Source organism: Hylobates moloch, unplaced genomic scaffold (assembly GCF_009828535.3).
Source record: "Hylobates moloch isolate HMO894 unplaced genomic scaffold, HMol_V3 SCAFFOLD_4, whole genome shotgun sequence".
In the NCBI taxonomy this organism is placed as follows: Eukaryota; Metazoa; Chordata; class Mammalia; order Primates; family Hylobatidae; genus Hylobates; species Hylobates moloch.
In genome coordinates, this window is record NW_026652279.1 from 128,118,651 (window position 1) to 128,143,600 (window position 24,950).

General features: G+C 34.5%; 1 protein-coding gene and 1 long non-coding RNA gene across 5 annotated transcripts in view; both read right to left on the reverse strand.

Moving 5' to 3' along the window:
* Positions 1-24,950, reverse strand: part of PCDH9 (protocadherin 9) — a 907,898-nt gene that overhangs the window by 630,237 nt on the left and 252,711 nt on the right. The window lies entirely within an intron of this gene.
* LOC131383319 (uncharacterized) lies at positions 1,752-24,680 on the reverse strand. The gene is made up of 3 exons (XR_009213285.1): positions 24,202-24,680; positions 22,948-23,001; positions 1,752-3,661 (listed from the first exon to the last, which is right to left on the reverse strand). It is a non-coding gene; the product is annotated as an uncharacterized LOC131383319 (long non-coding RNA).

The following is a 24,950-nucleotide window of genomic DNA, read 5'->3' on the forward strand; positions in this document are numbered from 1 at the left end:
TAGGGGCCATCACAGAAGACCAAGAAGAACACACTCTCTTTCCTGCAGAGATACTGAAAGACATAATAGTCATCTTTACTTCGCCCCTCTGCTTTGCTTCTAATTGGTATATAGTAGTTTTGCAGTTCAGGAAAACTACTAAAATTTCGGGGACATGTGACAGCCAGGATGCTTCACACTAGGTAGCTAAATTTATCCAGGGCAAAATACCAAATGAAGAAGCCTCTGATTAGGCAGGGCCATCCATCTAAAACAGTGGGGCTGGGCAATAACATGTACCAAGTATCAGGAACTGTTGCCACCTTGAAATAACACAATTATCTACTTTTCTTAATATTCCCCAACTGCTCCTAGCCTATGTCTTATGATCCTATGATACTTATAACGCTCTCCCTTTATATGTGTATGTGTGTGTACCATATATATAAATATATAATTATATATGTACATATTGTACTTATATAATCTCACAACAATCCTGCAAGATAAAAACTATTTTCTTCACTTTATCCATAAAACTGGTAATCAGAGAGATTAAGTCCTTGGCACAAAACCACTCTCCTAGTGATTTCAGATTTAACCTGGGCCCAGGGCTCTGCACTTACTGCATGGACTCCCACAATTTTTTACCCTAAATATTGGATAAGCTGAAGCTTACAGAAAGAGCTGTTTCTGGGTTATTGGAAGGAAAACACTACCTTGAATGATCAGACTTACCAAGGGTGCTGGGTCTATCAGCAAAGGATACTTGGGTTCCTTCCATAGCATCTTGGACTAAATCTCTGAGATGTACACTACTGCAGGTCTCAGTCCATGGACCCAACTATGCTCTCGGCACAAAGTGCAATACCAAAACAGCATGACCTCCCTCTCACAGACCAAGAATAGGGGCCCTCGTCCTAAACTTGCTCTTCCTGAGATAGAACTTTTTTTTTTTTTTTTTTTTGAGACGGAGTCTCGCTCTGTCACCCAGGCTGGAGTGCAGTGGCGTGATCTCATGATCTCAGCTCACTGAAAACTCTGCCTCCCAGGTTCACTCCATTCTCCTGCCTCAGCCTCCTGAGTAGCTGGGACTACAGACGCCTGCCTCCACGCCCGGCTAATTTTTTGTATTTTTAGTAGAGGCAGGGTTTCACCGCGTTAGCCAGGATGGTCTCGATCTCCTGACCTCATGCTCTGACCGTCTCGGCCTCCCAAAGTGCTGGGATTACAGGCGTGAGCCACTGAGATAGAACATTTTAAATCACAACTCTGATCACCACCTACCCTTGCTCAAGAGCATGTTATTGACTATTCACCATCTGATAACTTAAAACCTCTTGCCAGGTTAAAATCATGTGAAAAATCAGAATTCTGAGAGAATTAAAGATTCTCTAATAGAGCTTTTCAATCAATATCAATCAATCAAATGTTGGTCATCCAGCTCTATGTTAGGGTTTTCAGTGACAGTAAACTTACTCTCCTAATCAGCTTATTTATTAGAGCATTAAAATTATGAGAGCATAAAGGAAGAATTATAACTATGAAAATAAAATCAGCTGAGACCTGTCCCCAAAAAATGATCCTCTGGAGCCAGGAAGAGTCATCATTCCACTTTTTAAAGGTTATCAAGCACGTATAATGCTTAAATGTAAGGTGACATTTTTTTCTGAAAACTATGCCTCAGAACAAAAGCGGTCACATTGTTGGGACTTTTAAGGATTCTTTCATGTTATGACACCTCTTTGAGAAAGACACATCAGCCTTTGCAAACATGAATCAATTCTTATTTTGGATGCGTGAAGAGGTCAACTATTTAAAAAGAGATGACAAAGTACTTTTAATACACTTTAATAACTGGTCAAGAGGGATGAACTAACATTTGCAAGTATTCTATAACTTAGAAAAGATACATTTTAAAGATCACTTTAAAAATTCAAGGTAGAAATTGCATTTGTTATGGAAATGACAGATACATAAGGGATGAACTAAAAATGAATTGTACTCTTGTTATGCAAATATAAGAACATAGGGCTGTTGGTCGGGTGCGGTGGCTCACTTCAGGTCAGGAGTTCAACACCAGCCTGGCCAACATGGTGAAACCCCGTTTCTACTAAAAATAAAAATAAAATAAAATAAAAAATAGCTAGATGTGGTGGCCAGTGCCTGTAATCCCGGCTACTCAGAAGGCTGAGGCAGGAGAATCGCTTGAACCCAGGAGGCGGAGGTTGCAGTGCGCTGAGATTGCGCCATTGCACCCCAGAAACTCCATCTCAAAAAAATAAAAACAAACAAAAAACACAGGGCTGAGCTTTGTTACTCTTCTCACTGAGTCGACCCTATTACCTGTACCTACAACAGTGCCTGACAGCTAGGAGGGGCTCAAAAGTCATCTGCTGACTAAAAAAAGGAACGAATAGATGGTTAATTGTGGCTTGAAACAAAGGTTTCTAGGAATAACATCAAGTTCAAAAAATACTGTTTCTCAAACAACCTGTAAATGGAGATGATGTGTTAAATAGCCCCCAAGGTGACCTTAGTAATGACTGAGCTGCCGACAATAATGAGGCTTAAATTAAGTATTTTTAAAAAGGTGAGGTTATGCGATAGTCAAAAAGCCATAGCTGTGATTTCAGTATTACAAGTAGAAATCTGGCCAGATTCGGTGGTTCATGCCTGTAATCCCAGCAATTTGGGAGGCCGAGGCAGGCTGATCACCTGAGGTCAGAAAGTTTGAGACCAGCCTGGCAACATGGTGAAACCCCCTCTCTACCAAAAATACAAAAATTAGCCAACCATGGTGGCACACAGCTGTAGTCCCAACTACTCGACAGGCTGAGGTATGAGATCACTTGAACCCAGGAGGTGGAGGTTGCAGTGAGCTGAGATGGCACCACTGCACTCCAGGCTGGGCAGCAGAGTAAGAATCCATCTCAAAAACAAACAAACAAAGTAGAAATTTGACTATGTGTTATATCTCTAAGTGTTTGTATATTCCGACAGGCCATTGTTGCTGTTTTGCACTCCACCCACTTCTTCCTCACTCCCCCTGCTTCTTCCCCACTCCCCCCACCAAAACATACCCAGGAATTATTTTTAATTTGGGCTGGCATTTTATTGCAATATATGAGGCATTTGAAACCCTAGCTTCCAAGTTGGTTTATCTCCAGACTGAATTTTCTATATTTTCACAGGGGCTACTCTAAAGGCTTGGTTTTGATTCACCCTAATATTATCACTGAATTGTAGCACCCACAATTTAATGTAACAATGCTTTGTAGTTAGATACAGCATACAGGGAGGTTTTTATCTCCCTTACTTTGGAAGCTGTGTGCTGACTAAAGTAGCTTAAAATTACATTTGCACTTTGGCAGTCACATCACACTATTGACTAATATTGAGACTTCCCGAAACTAAAATCCCAACATCTTTCTGACATGTGCTGATAAGCCACATAATCCTTCAACCATACTTGTGCAGGTAGCTGCACTGAACTTTTTTTTTACACTTATTTTGTCCAGGTTACAAGATGGCCTTCTAACAGAGTGCTACCCCTCCAAGTTTAGCATAATCTGCAAATGCGATGCCTGTTGGGAATCTGTGACCTCGTTGACGTTTTTGATAGAGAAAGTAAATGAAGATGCATTGGTGGGATGTCATGAAGTGAAAAACAGGTTCTGTCCTAAAGAAAGACCAGTCAGCAATGTTAAATATTTTAGAAAAGTTGCTGGGAACTGAAATGAAAGCCCTAACCCTCCATCCCTCCATGAGGTATTTGCAGATGGGGCCTTTGGGAGATAATTAGGTTTAGATGAGGTCATGAAAACGGGGCCCTCGTGATGGAATACTGTCCTTATGAGAAGAGACACCAGAAACACCTCTCTCTTTCTTTCTCTCACTCACTCTCTTTCTCTCTCTCTCTCTGCCATGTGGAGACACACTAAGAAGGCAAGTTAGGAAGACAATCCTCAGCAGAACCCAACCACACTGGCACTCTGATTTCACACTTTCAGTTTCCAGGAATATGAGAAATAAATTATGTGGTTTTAATCACCCAGTCTGTGGTATTTTGTTTTGGTATCTTGAGGTAACTAATACAAATGTAAAATACAAAGGGAGTTATTAGTAAAATTTGAGAGGTGACATTACACTTTTTATGGTGAATTAATGTAATAAGATTTTAAGAATAAGATAATGAAGGTATTTGGTTTATTTCAACTAACTGGAGAATTCTGGCTTCAGAAACAAGGAGAAATATGATTGACATGCGGAAGAGGAAGAATTATACACAAAGGTATGTTCAAGATTAAGAGACACCCCCATTTGAGGGCAGAAGAAATGAAATCAATGAAAACAAAAAAGTGAATTTGATGGAGTGTACGATATGGTTGTAACAGAGCAACTCTTTGAAATGAAAGCTAATAATCAAGAGGATAATCCTGGAGACTGAGTATTACAATTGGGGTGTTTACAAAGTTCAAGGTATGAGATGGGCTGGGTGAAAAACATGGAATTCTATGACTAATTTTGCAGACTGTAAATAATAAAATCTAAAGAAGTAGAGATTGCTTCAGATGACAACATACAGTCAGGGAGTTGCATTGATATAGAATAATTCATTGTTCAGTTTCTTTCATGACATGCCTTAAATTTTATGAGACTAGAAATAAACAGAGTAGAGAAAGATAAGGAATCAGTAACATGGATTTAAGTGGCTTTAATTTATAAACACACACTGTATAGCAGTTAATACTGAAGGGCTGATATTTTTTTCACACATATCACATTACCAAAAAAAATCCTTCCATTCATTTTTCTCTCTTAGAAGTACAACTAGGACAGTCTATTCATTGATGTAATTTTTTTTAAGTTTTTGTTCTTTTATTTTTTTCATGAAATGAGCTAGATCTTCTGAGAGCATTTCTATATTAGGCACAGAGCTTTGCTGCTGTTTTTAAGCTAAGTTAAACATAAATAGGAGCTCTCCCCATTTCCATTGAAGTGTCACTCAGCTAAGTACCCACGCTAGAGAGGAGGTGGTTCTCTCTGCAGAGATTCGTCATGCTGTGTTTTATACTTAGACATTTTTCTCAGAAATGAAACTATTTAAATTTCCCATCTTATTGGTCTGACTAGTTTTTCTTTGAAACTTGCTGTTGTTTCTATACTAAACTCAACCTTTAGCTTTTCCTCCACTTTTAGTACTTCAGTTTTAAATAATCACTTACAAATATTTCAGTTTGTAACAAGACAGTACATACATTAATGTAAGAGCCTATATGGGTTAATATAATTTTAAATAACAGACTTGCATCCTTAAGTTTAGAAAAATTTCAGTAATTAGTCACCTTTTAAAAGAGCATGATAAAAACACATATTTGAAGGTAATATTTTTCACATAACATGAAGCACATGTAAGAGGTGTCACTTAGAGCCTCCAAAAATCTTAAATGAATTTGATAGCAGGTACAATAAGGAAAGTGTGACTTTAAAATTTAAAAAACAACAAACAACATTCTACATCACTTTTTTTCTATAAAAGTATCTGTCAATTGTAAATTACCAAGAATGGCATGATCTCAATAAGAAAGAAATTCTGAAAATATTTGGCCAATTGTAAACTTAATAATTGAAATGATCAATTAAGAAACTCCTTAAGAAAAGACATCCTGGGCCTGATTCAGTGGCTCAGGCTTGTAATTTCAGTGGCTTGGAAGGCCCAGGTGGGAGGATTGCTTGAGGCCCGGAGTTTGAGACCAGCCTGGGCAACATGGCAAGACCCTGTCTCTGCAAAAATAAAAAATTAGCCGAGTGTGGTGGCACACACTTGTAGTTCCAGCTACTCAGGAGGCTGAAGTAGGAGGATTACTTGAGCTCAGGAGTTTGAGGTTGTAGTAAATTATGATTGCATCACTGCACTCCACCCTGGGCAACAGAGTGAGACCGTGTCTCAAAAAAAAAAAAAAAAAAAAAAAGAAAGAAAAAATAAAATAATATACTTTTGTGACCTGATAACTCGAACTAAGAAGCTGGATTACCTTTTTTATTAAGTCACTGAACCTTAATCAATGAACTGGAAATCAGCATATTTTATGAAATGCTTGAGACTCTATGTCAAAGTTTTTCATAGTTTCTGAACCCATTTAACTTCCTAAGAACATTGTTATTTCTTAGTGACTCAGTATTCTAAAACAGCATCTAACAAATCAGAATACTTATTAGGGAGAGATTTTGACACGAAGAAGAATAAAGGACAAAGTCTCAGAGAATTATCTGAAAGCTTTGTTTGCAAATTGACTTACATGCAAGAAAGATCAGTTTTTAAGTTTTTGTAACTGGACTGAAATCGAAACACCTCTGCTGACCTCACATTCACTTACAAATATATTTAATTTCAAACAGAGCTTTTGATCACCAGCCAAAATTAGTTGTCAGTGTTCTATAAACATCTTACAGAAGCAGTTTAAAAGAAAATAATCACAAAAGAATGGCTTTAATTTTTTAAAGTGACATATAATTAAATATTTCTAAGCAATGCCATTTCATTGGACACTATGTGAATCAGAGTGCTTTGTTGACTACCATGTAAGTTATAATCTACATTTATTTCATCTACTGTCTTTCATTCAATAATTTTGAAAACCCTATAAAGAATTCATGATAGAAACTCAAGCACTCTAAAGAATTTCAAAGGGCCACAGTAGTTGATGGAAGGAGTTGTTCTTCTGTTAATTAAATTCTGCCCAAGAAATAATGAAGGTCACTCTCATTTTATTATCTACTTCTTTGGATTTTACATGAAGTAGTAAATATATAAATAATTTTTCTTTACAAACTGTAAATATTTTAGCCATTGATGTTACAATTATTACTTTTATAAAATTTACAGCTGGGCAGTTAAGAAAACATAAAATAGTAGCAATTCATTACAGTCTCAATGCATTGTATAGAATGAAGAAAATATTCTTCAAAGAGGTACAGAATCACTAACACAATTCATGTTAGTAACATTCAATCAGCTTACTAAATTGTAAAAATCGTGCTTATTTTGTTTTTCAAAATCACATATATTTAAGCATCTTGAGTTTCGTTTCTATTGAAGGTTAACCTGTTTAGAGTATCAATTGGTAAAATAATCAAAACACTACACAATTGATTTATTGGTCATCTCTGAAAAGTAGCAACTGTAAAAATCAATTTTAATGAATAAATATATACATACTTTTGTGTATTCAAACCTTTGTCTATCTTCTATTTGTGTCTTCAACTGATTTGTACTGACTTTAACTGACCATTGTACAAAAAATTTACCATGTCTATTTTTTTAAAAAACATACAATTTAAAAATAAAACCAAAACAAACACTATAATGCTATTTAAAGTATGTGTTCCAATACTCCACTGGTGTATGATTTTAAAAGGGGTGGTATGAAAACAATCAGAGAGTTCAGTGTTTTTTCTCTGCCTGTATGTGACATTGGGGTTATATTGATGAAATAAAGTCTGCTGGAATTTGAGCACAATAATGGCAAAAAACAAGCCACTTTTGTGTCAACATTGTGTTCCCAATAAGAGACCCATCACCTGATGCTAAATAAATAATTATTGATTTAACTAAGAAAATCAGTGGAATCCTTAAGTGGGACCTCAAAGGAAGGAATAGAAGCCTATGTATACATTTTCAAAATTTAAGAAATGTTGAAATTAAATTAAATCAATGAAAGGCTGGGTATGGTGGCTTAGGTCTATAATCTCAGCACTTTGGAAGACTGAGGTGAGGGGGTTACTTGAGCCCAGGAGTTTGAGACCAGCCTGGGCAACATAGTGAGTCCCCATCTCCAAAAATTAATGTAACTTAAATGTTAACCCAATGTAAGGCTGCAAAGCCAAAAATATCAATTTTTTGGTTAGAATGAAATTGATTAAGAAAAATCACATTAATTTTTTTATGTTGATGATAAACTTTGATTATAAATCATAGATGACCGGGTGCAGTGGCTCATACCTGTAATCCCAGCACTTTGGGAGGCTGAGGCGGGTGGATCACGAGATCAGGAGTTTGAGACCAGCCTGACCAACATGGTGAAACCCCGTCTCTACTAAAAATACAAAAATTAGCCAGGCATGATGGCGTGTGCCTGTAATCCCAGCTACTTGGTAGGCTAAGACAGGAGAATTGCTTGAATCCGGGAGATGGAGGTTGCAGTGAGCCGAGATTGTGCCACGGCACTCCAGCCTGGCGACAAAGCGAGACCCCGTCAAAAAAAAAAACAAAAAAAAAGAAAAGAAAAAAAAAATAGATGTCTTTGGCTAATAAAAATTGTAAAACAAGTAATTACTTAATAATTCATTTGGTCAAATTGGTTCCATTGGAGAGAGGGATCAAGGAAAAGGATCTTTGATGAATAAAGTTTGGTGATGGTATGACTAAGAATTTTAATCTTCTAAATGAAGACACATGTCACTCTCCTAGATCCACAATAAGGTAGGTAGGGATCTTAGGTATCTGCTGGTACTCCAGCACAGCTGCAAAACTGAATGAGTTAGAACAGCTTCTCAAGTACTTCTCAAGACACCTCCAAAGAAAAACATCATCAATGACAGTCATGTGTCACTTAATGAGGGTGATTAGAACTGAGAAATGTGTCATTGAGCAATTTTGTCATTGTGGGAACATCATAGAGCGTACTGATACAAAGCTAGATGGGATAGCCCAGTATATACCTAGGTTATATGGTATAGGCTATTGCTTCTAGCCTACAAAACCTAGTGTTACTGTAGTAAATACTGGAGGCAATTATAACAAAGTGGTATGTATTTGTGTATCTAAACATATCTAAATACAGAAAATATTGTATTATTATATTATGGAACCACCTTTGTATATGCAGTCCATCATTGACTGAAATGTTGTTATGCCACACTTGGCTGTATAAGGAGATCGTCCCTTTTATTTATAATGCATCAATGGTCCCCAACTTTTTTGGCACCAAGAACCATTTTAGTAGAGAATTTCCCATGGATTGGGGTTGGGGGCCAGGGGTATTGTTTCAGGATGATTCAAGCACGTTACATTTATTGTGCACTTTATTTCAATTATTATGTTGTAATATACAATGAAATAATTACACAGCTCACCATAATGTGGAATCAGTAGGAACCCTAAGCTTATTTTCCTGCAACTAGATGGTCCTATCTGCAGGTGACGGGAGATAGTGACAGATCATCAGGCATTAGATTCTCATAAGCGCACAACCTAGAACCCTTGCATGCTCAGTTCACAACAGGGTTTGTGCTCCTATGAGAATCTAATGCTGCTGCTGATCTGATGGGAGGCAGAGCTCAGGCGGTAATGTGAACAATGGAGAACAGCTGTAAGTACAGATGAAATTTTGCTCGCCAACACTCATCGCCTGCTATGCAGCCCTGGGCCCCTAATAGGCCAGAGACTGGTACCAGTTCATAGCCTTGGGGTTGGAGACTCCTATAACACATCACTGAAAAATTATAGGAAAAGGCAAAGTGCAAAAATCAAACATTGTACTATGAAGAGAGGTGCAAAACATTGTATAAATTCCCAAATTACACCTTGGCTCTTAAGTACAATCTCATTTCCAGCATTTCATATTTGCTCTTTGGTTTATTTCCTTTTCATAATAGAATATCCAGGAGTTAGGTTCCAACAGGAATTTAATTAAATTTTTAAAATCACTACTTGGATATTTTTAATGATTTCCTTACTAAGTGCACCACATTGATAGACTTTGATTTTTATCATTGGTGTTAGCACTTCTTAAAAATTTGTCCCCTTTTTCCGCAATAATGCAGAGATTATGTGATATAATATTCAAATAATATTATAAACACATGTGTTAAGCAAAAGCAACAAAGATAGGACCACCATCTTCATGTGAACACTCCAAATATTCATTACTCTTCTTTTGGGATATAATAAAAATATTTAATAAGTCAATGTCCAATGGACATATGAGTTTCTCAATCTAAAAGCAGAGAAACTTGTATGTTTCTGACCTTGTGTGTAGTAACAATTTTGATAATGCAAACTTTTTATATTTTTTTGTGGAAATAGGTGTAACATGTTAGATGTTCTCTTAGGGTAAGTTTATGTGTCAAGTAACACATTAAAATTGTAATGTAATAAATATTAAAACTACTAGCAATACTATGAGTAGTTTCCAGACTTAATAATAAAACAAATAATAAATTAGATCTATGTGGATAACTTATGAGTTCTCTAACTGCACAACATAAATAAATAGTGCAAACTTAGTTGTTGCTTATATTAAAAAAACCAAGGATAACATGGATATCTTTATTGGTAACAGAGTAAGCATTGTATAGATACATAACAAAATATTATTCTCTATAACTTTCTGGAGAACAAAATGCTGTCTAATGCATTTAAAGATTAGGCTCAAATGGAGTACTTCCCTCTGTGCTTATATTTGTTACTTCCTCTAAGACAAGGCTAAGCATACCAGGTAAAGATAGGCAAAACAAATCTAATAGTATTAGTAAACAAACCATTAGGGAAATGAATTGTAGTGATTGTACACTTTGCCACTGAGAGAGAAAGAAATTCTACCCCTATGACCCAGAGCTATTGCATTCCTTGGCTTTGATCTACCTGGTCACTGTCAAATTCTCTACATTAGCTTTTTCACTTCAATGATTGCTTTGAGGTAACATGGACCTACTGTGTGCCTTTTATGACTCAATCTATTTATATCTCAATCTGTGAGCAGAAATCTTCTATGAAATGCTTTCCTGGGCAAAATGTAAAAAAAAAAAAAAAAAATCTTCAGGATTCTAACAAATCTTCAATTAAGGAATTTTTTTTTAATCTCTTGAGTCCTTTCTTGGCAAAATGTCTGTCAGAATGATAGACAAGATGCTATTCCAGAAATATTCCTTCACTTATCTAGAACAAATATCTATACATAAATACTCTTTTAAAGTGAATGTGTGTGCTCAAGATTAATTCATGTTGTAATTTTTTTTGACTGAGAGATCTGGGGCACATGAAAATTCAAGAGCATTACCGAATTACACACTTTGTATCTGCCTAATAATTGTCAACTAAAAGTCTAAAATTATTAAATACATATATATATTCATTTACTAGAGATAATGCATTAAATAATTAGAGCCAGCAAGTTTTTGCACATTTTGGAGAAAAAAATTTTAAACATTAAGTTTTAGAAATGAATAAAGTATTCAAAATTTTTGACATTGCAAAATATCATTAGATGAAGAAGAAAAATAACACACACTTTAAAATAAAATAATTATGTTATATAATGAATAAAATTTAAAATTCCAGCTTACCCATTATTGGACAGTCTTAATTCTAATTTCTACTTTAATCAATATGCTGAAACTGGAAACTTACATCATATAAAACCTTCCTTAACCATTTCAGCCAGTGTAGCCCTTTACTGTACTATTATAGGAGCTTATTCTTTTAAAGAGCATACTCAAATTAATCTCCTGATGTCAAAAAACACAATAGCCATTTCAACATCTGTTCTCATTTCCTTCCTCCAGGCATTTCCCTTCCCCCAGGCTTTTCCCTTAATTTATCCAATTTTCATCTTTCCTCGCTAGCGTTTCTGTGCCACTTTTTCTCACCACTCCATATGCTTAGGAAGTCTTCCAGATTGCACTCATCAAGCTATTGCAGCCTCCTTTAAATACCCCAAAAACAACCAGCTCAAAGATTCCAAATGTGACCTTTTACAAGTCTCCTTTTCTTTTATTTATATTAAATTGTTTTTTTTTCCTCTGTCGGGGCCATCACATCTTAGATCAGAATTTTATTATTAATCGATTGCAGAAGTTTCCATAATTTATTTATGGTATTGCTTATGAATAAATGATTATTTTTAATCACAGCAACTCATTATGCCTTAATAACATCACGAAGGTGACAACATTATTACCATATTAATAGAATAAGTTCTGATTATTTTTAATGTCAGCTATAGTAATTGCATTAAACAGAAGATAAAATATGTAAAAGTGATGTAAATTCTTATCTAAAAATATTTTATATATATTTCTTTAAAACATGCAAATCAATACCAAGTCATATATTAAGAGAAAAAGCCAGAAATTCAAGGTCAAAGAATACTTTATATTTTCAAGAATTGAATTTAGGTCACCTAAATCTTTTTGAAATTGTTCTCATTACTAATTTATGACATACATGAAGAAATAGCTGAATTGCATGCCATATTTTAAAAAATATGTATCATATATTTACTTGGCTCTTCTTATTTCTGGACATAGAGATTAGAGGTTTTAAGCCAGAGAAGGCCTGGTTCATCTCCCACTTCAGCAACTCAGTACGCACAAAATCTTGGGCAAGCCCCTTGGGTTTCTGAGCTTCTATTTCCTCATTTCCAAATAGAGACACTATTGACTACCCCTCCTACCGAACTTGTTGTTTAAGTTGTTTCAAGTATCAAATGAGGTAACATAAAACATGTTTATAAAAAATACCAATCTGAATAAGAAACAAATGATGCGGTAGAAACTGTGGGTGATGAAAACAATTCCAAACTTTAAAACGGCTTAATGAAGGTGTGTATATAAATTCTTCAGCATGCTACTCTGTATGGTGTCTGTAATGACAGACCCTCAGTTGAGGCTGCCAATAAGGAGGATGTTCTTAGGAAAATAGAATCATTTACTAGGAAATATTCAGATATGTTTCCTAGAAAGAGTAGAAGTGACAAGAAAATCAGTTTTAGCAAAAAGCAGTAGAGAGATTTAATTATTTCTTCAATTCATGCTTGCTACAGATTTCTATAATTCTATGATTTAAGATGACATTTTGTTAGCTGCCTTCATAGTGAAGTAAAAACTATTCAGAGTAATTTTTGTGTCTGAGCTCTTTTGCTGAAGGGTCATGAGGGCATGACAGTGTTCATAGTTGCAGTGGCTCATCCAATAGAATATTAAAAAATGAAGTCCACAGTGAAGAGGTGGGAGAATGAGACAAGGAATATGAAATAGAGAAGAAAACTGGAAAATTATTACAGAGTTGTTAGTAACTTTGAATCAGGATATGTGAGCAAATAGAATGGAATGGCATCAAGCCAAATGGGTAAACTAAAAGCAGACCGTAGTCTGACCCCCAAATATATGAATAAATAAACATATCAAATGCAAACTTCAGTGCTTAACTTGCAGATCAATGTAAAAGAAAAGGAACAAGGAAGGAGGACTATGCCAAGGTAGCTCCCAACCTGAAAATTGTGAAGTCAGATTTAAAGAACCAAGTATACTATACTCTAGCAAACATAAGACAGATTCTAAGTTATATTCGAGAAAAAAATCACCTAAAATGGCAGAATGTATCTAAATTCTCATAATGGTGAAGAGAAGAAATAGTTCCTTTAGTCTTATATATATATAATCTCATTAATTGACAGGTGGAATTATTCATAGTGATATCAAATTAATCCAGTTGTTTAAAGCCACACTGTCCAACATTGTTGCTATTCACCACATGTAACTATTTAAATTTAAACTAATAAAAATTAAATAAAATTTGACAGTTATTTCCTCAATCACACTAGTCACATTCAGAGTGCTCAGAAACTACCTGCAGCTATTGCATTGGTTAACGTACATATAGAACATTCCATCACTGAAGAAAGTTCTTTAGGAGAGTGCTGTTTTAATGTAATACAAATTTTCCTAATATTGAGACATACATGCATATTTAATAAGTAACAATGTTACCTAAAACCATAGATCAGCCCAATGCAAGACTATAATAACACTGAATGCAAATAACAACAAATAATACAAATGCAAAAAAAAATTTTTTTCTTAACAAATGCTATGCAAAAGTCTTTAAATCAGACTAAATATTTTGACATCCAAGTTTTAATTTGATCATTGTATTTTAACCTGTTAAACTCTACTACAGAATTTGCATTTACAGGATAATTAGAAGACTTGGGGTGGCTTAGATAGTCCTTCACTGAATCCTAGAAAATGATGCTGTCATCCAAGTTATGTCATATACTTGTCTCTGTTTATTATTTTTGAAGCCCTGGTACCTAGCATACATTCGGTTCATGTTTGTGGAATGAGGGAGCCTCTCATCCAGTTCTAACAGGAGATCATTCAGCATCTGCTTCAACACTTACATTGGCAAGAGATTTACCACCTCATAAGGGAAAGCATTCCATTTTTAGCAGTTCTGTTAGAAAGAAGTTACTTCATTACAGAAAATCCAAATTTACCTGCTTATATAACTTCCATTAATCTTATGTTTTGTCAGATAAAGTTTAAAAGAAGTTTATTTTTTTCCATGTAAAAGCTTTTCAAATACTTGCAGGTGACTATAACACTTTCCCCACCAACTATCCTTACATGGCTTTATTTCCAGATGCTTCTTTGTCATCTTCTAATTTTGCAATGTCTCTTAAAATGCAATGTCCAAAACATTACATTATCTTCCAGCTACTCTGATCAGGACAGAGAACTATGGGAATTACCCCCATGGCTTTGTACAGTATACTTCTATTAAAGATGCCCAAGATTCCATTAGCTTTTCTTGGCATTCTCATCACAGCATGACTCATAGTCCACTTACAATCAACTAAGAGTTCCTACCTAAGTCTTTAAGATGGGATGTTGTCAAATCACAACTCCTTCGACCTTGCTTCTTTTATTGGTTTCTTGTATTAGAGTGGAGGACCTTATTTCATGCTGATGGCACAGGTATATTGTTTCCATCAGTTAAGATTTTCTAAACTTTGATTCTGTTAATCAGCTAATACATTAGCTGTCAATTCAACTGTGTGTTGCTTGTAAATATGATAAGCATAACCTATCATACAATAAAATCATTGTTAAAAAATATTCCAAGTACAAATGCCCATATCACAACACCAGAAATCTCCTTCTAAGATGATATCCACATATTACCATATTTGATTATTTGTTTTAGGAGCCACATATATATGATCTTTAACTGTTCTAGTAACGATTTAGTGTACTATTCACATTTTTTAGAAAAAGAAATTAAAAATATGAATGACTTAATACCAGTTAAGTAGAGCTAGAATTCCAGTGGGGACCTTCTCAATCCATAGCCTGCCTGTTACCACAGAACACAAAGATTCCCTTTAAGTATCACTGGAACCCTTTAGGTGTAACATGTCGAGCATATTCATCTATTTGTTTCCCTGAAATAGAGGAAAGACTGTCAAAAGCCATACTGGCATTGCTAATTTATTTCTTAGCATATCAGTAAGCTGTCAATCAATTTTTTCAAAATTAAAAATGAATTTTATTTGGTACTCTTGCTACTGTGAATACCACTTAGTGATTTGATTTTTTTAACATTTGCAACGCACCTAATTTTCAACCCATACTTTGTTATGAATCAGTGTTAAGCCCACTGATTTTTTATTTTTTAGAATCCATCATTTAAGCCCTTTTGGAACTCAGAGCCTCAAAAAGTGAATGTTATATGTGGACACTTTCCATTTCAATGTCTTATTGACCATTGTTACATTCAGCAGCTTCTATACTAATAATAAATTGAAATCACTACAGTCTAGAGCCTACAATTATATTGATAGCATAATCCTGTCAGGTGAAAGAATGTTGTACAGTACTCTTGAATTTCAATAGTATGATTGAGAAATCTCAATTTGACATTCTTGCCCAGCACTTTCTGCATGAAACAGGATTATGCACACCAATTAAATACGTCTCTTACAAGCCATTTTTTTCAATAACAAGCATTGATTGATTCACTTTATAGTATTTGTTACCCAAAATCTCAGAAACGTTTGTGCTTTAACCTAAAGCATCTAAAATGGTATTTTTTAATCAAAATTCCATTTTCACAGATATACACAGAATCAATTATAGAAGTTAAATGTTTTCTTAATATCAGTTATGAGATTTGCTTCATATATAAATCTGAAATGTGACATGTATACACTCTCAAAGCATAATTAGCTGCTTTTTATTTTGGAGAGGGAAAGTCTAAAGCAAAAGTGCTTTCTGGAAAAATCACGTCTTAAATCAATCATATTAATAACAATTATATTTTAGTTCTTGGTTATGTATCCAAAGTATGTGCATGTATGTGCATTTTAAGATGTTATTCTAGTTACAATTGTCCCTTTTAATGCAATTATAAATACACTCAGAAAGAAGAAATGGAAAAACAAACCTGCCTTAGACATTCTTGCAAAGGAAAACTAGATCATCTCACACCTAGACAAGTTGTTCCAGGTTGATGCTTCTCGAAACTGATTAGAATTTCAGAAAATCTAGTGGCATTACAACTAGAGATAGTGTGATGATTATTACTTTCACATAATTTTCACTGCAGAAGAACCTAAAAAATAATTTGTTGAAATGTGTAGTATTATGTGGGTCTTCTTGCATACTGAGAATAACAAGTTATTTCTTTGGCAGCCCTTAAGAAAAAAATAGAGTTAAAGTCTGGGCGTGGTGACTCAGGTTGGTAATCTCAGAATTTTGGGGGGCCAAGGAGGGTGGATCACTTGAGGCCAGGAGTTCAAGACCAGCATAGGTAACATAGCAAGAACCCCATCTCTACAAAAAAATAATAAATAATAAAAATCAATCAGGTATAGTGATGCATGTGTGTGGTCCTGACTACTGGGGAGGTTGAGACGAAAGGATTGCTTGAGCCCAGGATTCAAGCTTACAGGGGTTCGTGCCACTGCACTGAAGCCTAGGAGTGAGACCCTGTCTAAAAAATAAAAACAAAAAAGCAAAAAAAAAAAAAATGCTTAGCCCCCATTCTCACACATATCCAGGATTTTTCTCCTTAGTTCTCACTCTGGATCCCTTCCCAGTTTTGAGACTGATCCTAACATTTTTAGAGGGCAGTAGGAGTGTTTCTGGCAGTGAAATTTGTTATTCATCAATCCACTCCCCATCTCCATTATACATACAAGTCACTGAGGGCATCTGTTTATTTATTTATCTTTTTAACAAAGGGCTAACCTATATTGAATTATTATGTCTAGCCTATAATGATCAGTGTCAGAATGGCTGCCTATTCAGTCTAATTATTTAACCATCTTATCTATGCAGATCACTGTGCAATTGTGTCAGTCCTAGATATTGATCAAAGAGGGCCAAGTTGTACAGATCTGTGGCCATGCATGAGCTCAGCTTTCTAACCACAGTTCTGCATATTTGAAGTCTATTTGGACAAATTGTGAGTTTTTAGACTCTTCTGCCTTTTAAATGGCAATATAATACTGTGGAATTGTCATCTAACACTCTGTACTGTGATTCACTCGTCTTCAGTGCTGAGAACAGTCAGGAAATTTTCATAGATTACAATAATGTATATCACAAAGGATACACGATTGTGTTATTCATATGTGTAATCACCCATGGACTAAGTAGAAATAACAGTGGTCTTATTATGCAAACAGCAGTCCATAATATGCAAATTAACATAAACAAAACCAAACACAAACCTCCAGAATAATGTTTACTGATGTGTCCTTAAAAATCCCTTTTTTAAAAATCACGTTTTCCTGTCTTCTCAAAAACATTAAATAACATCAAGGATGAATGCATGAAAAAGTTTATATTTTCTCTTTTGCATTTTTGAAAAGGAACCACAATATAATCTTATTATTTGATTTATATTCTCCCAAGGCCATTACTGCCTCCTGGCATCATCATATGCTTGTGTAAGGTTTATATGGTGTCTCTTTTAATTGCTTAAACTAATCTATTCAATGACTGCAAATCTAATGCACACTGGAACAGGCAGCCCATAAATTCCATCCTTCAGAGGTGTCCTTGAACATGTGTTTGTCCTGATGAAGAGCAGAAACAAAACAAGAATAACAAAATGAAAGAAAGTCTTGTCAAATAATATATCTGAAAGAACTTAGAAACCCAAAAGATATTTTAGTTAAAGAAATAAAAATAAATTAGTCCTTGCTGTTTCACATTTTTGTAAGGAATTATTCTAATTACATTCAGTTAAGTCTTCGAGCTATTGTTAAACAATGGTGTACCATATGGAAGGACAATATTAGATCCTAATATATTAGATAATATATTATCTTAATATAATTAATGTTATTATAAATGTTGGTTTAGGTATATAACCTCCATCGAATGGAAACATTCTTAACACCAAGGAAGAAAATTAAGTTGAGCCATGATAACTGTTTGCATCTGAATCTTACATATACTATTGCACACTGATTCTAGAAAGCTCCACCTGAATGTATTGCTAATACACACACATATACACACAGAATCATACTGCAACACAAGAAATCAAATTACTTACACAGGGTAATTTTTCTAGTTATTAGAAATAGAATTACTGAAAGATATTCATAGTTGCATTATATTCTGTGTTAAACAGAATAATTGTGTTTTTCTACCAAATAAACAAGAATAATTACAGACACAAATAGTAGTAGAAGAGGAGGATGAGACAATTATCATAAAACCTAGAAAAAAATTAATAACTTTCTCTTAAAAGTATATTTTCTGCATACTACCCTATTTTTTTATGGACCTTTTCTTAACTTGCATTATAACCTAGTATTATATCCTGAAGAAGAACATGGCTTAAGTCATGCAAATTATGTGTTTTCAGTCATTCCTCTGCTTAATAAATGACTTTTGCTACTCTCCTTACCAAGCATATCTGTGATTTTTTGAATTCATATTTCTCAAACCACTAGACAATAAGTCCTGAAATAACGAATTTGTGGCCTAGCTATTGAGATCTATGGCAGTTTCCACAAATGTCCATCTGAAATCCTGGTTTGCTATCACATTTATTTTTTCACAAGAATGTTCTGACATAGTTCTCGTCTCCATTACATTGATACAGAAACTCTGAAACTGGTTTTGGAAACTTTAGTCACTGCTAATTCTTATTGAAATTTTAACTCTATGACTGACACTTGTACTTGTCCTGCCTTTAAAATAATGAAATAAGATAAAGAAATAAACTAAGTTAGATGACTAGTCGCTTTCTTTTCTTTGCCCATGCATTATACGGGCAAATATAAATTCATCCGGTATCAGATAAACAGTAAAGTTACTTTAGAGACTTTCTCTCTTTCCCTGTTTTCCGTTTAGTATATCCATCTTCTTTCCAATCAGCACCCTGTAAAATATAACTGGATGTAACCAGACTCTGAAACTGCTACCTGGCTTCCTTTGAATTCAGGTCCTACTTCACTGAATTGTAGTATCACTGGGAGAATTAGCTCTTTGAGGAGTTCCACATTTTGTTCTTCTTGTGGCTTCCCTAGAACATAGTCCTTGGTCCAAATTTTCAGCAATCACCTTTTCTCCTAATTCCCACCAGCCATATACTAAACACTATGATGCCTTTTGAAATAATGCTTTAGTCCTTCAGAAATCTAAAGGCTCACTTTTATTTTTTTAATCCTTTCTAGTAATATAAGTTGATAGAAGCAAGAACAAAAGCAAACTGTTAAAATCAAGATGCCCAAACATGGCTATTTAATTAAAAGAATGCTCATGAGACTAGACAGAACTCCACAGACAGCTAGAAAAGGAGGAGGAAAAGATCAATATTGGAGGTCCTCAAAGAAAAAGGAAGAGGTGATAGAATGGGTGTCTAGGCCAGTGTTTCAAAATACTTTGATCATGTACATGAATCAGTTTAAAAAATAAAATGTGAAGATAAACCTGCTAATCATCTATTCATCTTTAATCATATCCATGTACTTTCATTGTTAGCTAACCTATCAAAGCACGATACAAACCTTGGGTGAAAGTCATCATTGATAACAGATGGACAGTTTAAATATCTGATTTCAAATAACCTTTATATTTTCAATTTTTTGTATTACTTCTTATTGGATCAGATCATGTTAGTTTTTAAAAGGTATAATGTGTCTGACATAAAACTTATTCTAAGAGTAGAGGAGCCATTTCTCCAAGGTTTGTTAGCATTTGCTTATATTTTGTTTACTTTTGCACACTGTCCATTTGAAAACAAACACATCTCCACTTGCTGAAAATTTGTTTAGTTACAATAGAATAATAGGATTGCTTTTTTGCTTAACAAGAGTATGGAAACTGGAAGCTGGAACATGATACACTACAGCGAAAGCAAATGTGTGATAAAGGATCCACTATGTTCCATGTTAGAACTCACCTACCCTTCCCTCAGCATACCTTACAAAGCTGCGCATGACCACAATGACCTTCCTGATGGGGTGAGTCTGTCTGTATAGGTTAAATTTATTTCTTATCTCCAAGAACAAAATGATATGAGAGTCTAATATATTCCACACACTACAATGCATCCTCTCAACTACCTTTCAGGGAGTGTGCCCCCGACTTTGGAAGCTCCTGAGGTAATGGAGTAGCTGCAAAGGATTGTAGAGAAGAAAATCTCAGCTCTGTTTTCCCTGACCTAACCCCATTCTCTTCTTCCCTCTTAAGTTACAACCCCTTTTCAGAGTCACTCTAATGCCTACCTGGTTCAAGTTTCAGCTTTCAACTATAGTCTTGGAATGAGGAAGGCTTGCCTCCATCTGCACAGAAATTGGATTGGAAAAGAAGTAGGGAAGTGGGGAGATTATAGCCCAGAGTTGAGTGGGAGACAGTCTGGCATCTCATTTTTAACTTCTGAAGGCATTTTCCCATACTACAGTTATGTATTAGTAATATTCTATAGAACTGTTTCTTGTGGTAATTTATTGGCAAGTTGTTTGTGACCTACTCAATGTGCCTAACTCCTTAAAGCACATTAAAGCATCTTTCTAGTTTCAAACAATTGAGCTTAATTACACATTTTAGAAACAAATCCCATTCATAAATGACAAGTTGCACATATACAGAATTTCAGTTCTTAGGCCAGTTGAGAGTTGAAAACAGCTTTACAGTGAAATTTTATATTGTGGTGTTTAATTGTGAGTGACTGAACATGCAGTACGATATGAACTATTCACCTTTTCTGCAACAGTGTTATGACACAACCTGGTTTAAATAAGACAGTTTTAACCACATAGTAGTTAAATGACTTTTGATATGACACTAATAAAAGCCTGTCTATGTTAGAGATGCTTAGGTTTTTACTCCTTTGTTTATTTTGAGAATATTAATCATTGTACTAAACTAATAAAAGAAAATTGTGGGTTTAAAGCTTCCATTAAAAAGTCCTTATCTTCACCATGAACTAGCATGATAAATGCCTAGAAAGCATCTCTGTCTATCCTAGTGGAATTTATAGTGAACAGAAGAGACACAGATAGGCCATGTCATAGAAAGCAGAAATATAAATGACTTCAAATTAGTGAATTATAACAATCAGAATTACTTTTAACGCTATTTGGAGAGATAGCAATAAAATATGAACTATTTGGGAAGGAAGATACAATCCATTCTAATGACAAATTATCTCAATGGATTTTTTGTTAGGATAAGGACTAATAATGGCTTCAACATTTACTCTGTGTTAGACGTTGTCATAAATGCCTTATGCTTATGAAGTTATTTAAACTAAAAACCATCCCACTAGGTAGATAGGTATTATTGTTTCCATTTGATAGTTAGGAAAACAACAGCACAGATACATTAAGTAATTTGCCCAAGTGCACCCAGCTAGTGAAATGAAATCATTTCTGAGAAATTGAAAACATTAAGTCAATGCTAAACATTTTTTAGAGCAAAGAGAAAGAGAGGGAGGTGGAACAGGGAACAAAGAGATGGAAGAATCCTTCAACAGTCACTACTGTATCATTAATGCTCTCATTCAGCAAACCTTTAAGTGCCCACTATGTGCCAGGAACCAGATAACTAGGTGCCAGAAATACAAAAATAATGTACTTGACCTTGGGAAGATCTCCGTATAGTAGCAGAAATAGAAATAATTGCCATAAAATATGGTAAGAGGCAATATATTTATACACCAAGTGCTATAATATCATCCCCCTCCAAGAGGAACTTTACAATGAGTGGAAAGTAATACATTTCTAAATAAACCTGTGGAAGAGCAATTCAGTAATCAGTGAGATACAGTTAATCACAGAAAACAGTCTATAAGAGGTGAATTTTGCTACGTTTTTAGAGAAAGGATAAGAAGGTGAAATTGGTAGAGAAAAATAGGGCCTTCAAGAAAATATTTCTGTTGACATATAGGGCATGCACAAAGTAAGACAGGAGACGGTCCCTCTTTCCTTTGAGGAAAAAAATACACAAAGTGCCTGCTGCCTACTCTCTCATCCAATCCGTCTAACTGATATTCTTCAATTCTAAAATCCCCTCATTGGCAAATTACTTTTCAGTTGCATGCAGTTATTTATTTACTTTAGTTTTAAATATTGGAGGAAAAATATTGATTATTCATTTTAAATAATTAATAGAAATGTATAGAAGATATGGTAGTAGTCTACGTAAAGTAGTCAATCTAAAAACACATAAACTGGAGATGTATTTAAAGTTATACTGGGCACCTTTCATATGGGTATGGTTTGAGGATTATCTGAGCCCTTTGGGTGAAACTCATTTTCTCTATGGAATCTTTCAGTACCCGAATTTTTTTCCAGTAAAATAACTCTTTGAGTTTCAAATGACTTTTCATAAATAAACTGTAGATCACCCTCCATAAGACACGTGTCTTATTACCATACATACAATATTTTACTGGGAGTAGCAATTCCATAAACCCAACAAGCCTCAAGACCAATATGAACAACAGAAGTCAATACTTAGGCAAGGCAGGTAGAGCTAGGAACAGAAAAAGTCCCTTTAGCTGGAATTCAGGGTAGATGGGAAAAACAGATACAAACTGTAATTTGTCATTTGTATGACCGATATCTAGTCCAGGATATTACATTTTATCTGTAATCAAATAAGAAAAATAAGGATAAATCTGATGTTTGGGGAAGTGCAGAGAGTTTATTTTACCTTTGTTTTTATCCATAGGACCATCTTTATTATCATGTTTTCATTGTTTAATTCCTGAGGATAAAGATAAAATCATAAAATCAGGCTTCTGAAATTTGAAACTAATTTTAGATTTTTATTTTCCATTTAAACACTAATGTTGAAAAGCAGACCACTGCTCTGCACCCCAGTGATCCAAACACTTAGTCTGTCATCTTTAAATGCTTTTCCTTATTTACCAGAAACCTTTAATAGGTTTGGATTGGGTCATTTTATTTCTCATTCTGTTAATAGATTATCTTTATACTTCTCCCTCTGTGATAATTAATAAATAATATTTTGCTCTTTTTGAATGGGACACCGTTATATGTTTAGAATGTATACCATCTATATGCTTGACATTTGGGGGATCTTGTCTAATTTTCATAGGAAGAAGAAAAATCTGGCTTGCAGGGTGTTTAGAGTACAGTGATGACAGCCTTTATGCCAATTTCACAAGCATTGCAGACTGAATCATAGGCTGTACTATAAACGGCAGCATATGGCTGGAGAGTCATAGCAGCAGGATAACGTGGTAGTGCCCAGATCACAGCTGTAGGCACACAAAGAAAGTTTTGATACTGGTATCCATATCCCTCCTTCTCATCAACAACAAAAAGGATGACTACTTAAGATTCTGTTGTCTTAAAGGCTTTATTAAGTTATTGCCCAAGGTAGGAAAGGGATATTATTGTCTACATATGTTTGCCAGAATCATGCAGCTTCTCTATTCTGGCTTTCCTAGCAGGTGTCTCTTTAAGTACTTATTCTAAATGGAACACAACTGGGAGACATCAGAAAGGGCACTGTTGACAACTGTCATAGCAGGTTCCAGCTTGAATGGTAACTGAGCAGAAGGTACCTCTCCAGAGTACTTCAGATCATCCTAATAGCAGCATCATTTCCACCAGGAACTCAGCTTCTACCAGAAAAGAATGCTGGGAAATGGTGCTTCTGGTAAAATCTGATCTCCTCACTGGAAATGCTCTATCCCACCAGATTTTGCATAGAAGATAGCTATGAGGCAATTAAAGGAATGCTGATTTTAAAGGCAAAAATATAATATTTAGAGGAAGCACATAATGGAGACAGATGTTAATAATGTTAAGTGAAAATTTGCTAAATATTTTTTTCATACCTGTTATATCCTTTAAGACACTTTAAAGCCCTTTCGTAAGTGAAAAGAAACACTAAAATGTTCAACTGTTTAATTAGACATATTAAACATTAATTTACCAGATAATAGAAATGACGTTTTCAAGGTATAGTTTCAGGTTATTGATAGTTTGCTATTGTCTTGAATTTTAATTTTTGTTAGTTTGGAGTTCTGTTGTTGTTGCTGTTATTGTTGCTGTCACTGACCATAAGAAAATAGGAGAATTACGTTCAGATGCTGAAATTCAGGAGCCAATTTAAATGATAATTTTCAGATAGATCTTGTAAGGTATTTAGAGTAAAGTAACTCTGCAAACCAAATATGAAAAAAAAACACTGATTTCTCTTCTTGCTTAGGATTATCCATCTGCAAAATAAAAGCAATTGCAATTTCTGCATGACTGCAAGAAAAATAGATACTATTCCTTAGTGTGCTATTTTACAAGTTTCTTAAAGGTACCTATTGTGCAGATATATGTGTTTAAAAAGTAAAATTTATTATGAGACATTCACATATGCTCCTATTTTAGTTTTTCTACATAGACTACAAAATATACTTATTCAGACTTCTTTTGTAGAAGTATGTGAATTATAGATCAGAGATTTATATATGGATTTATAAATGGATTGCTTCTTTCCTTAGTTTATGCTACTGATTATCTTCTATAAGAATATATATATTATATATAATTGTATAATATGTCATTTCATAAGAATACATACAATATACATATGTAACTGTATATTAATATATATGATTTTTGCCCTTAACTTCATATATGTACATAAAAGTATGTATATATGTTTTTATATATGAATATGAATGTATG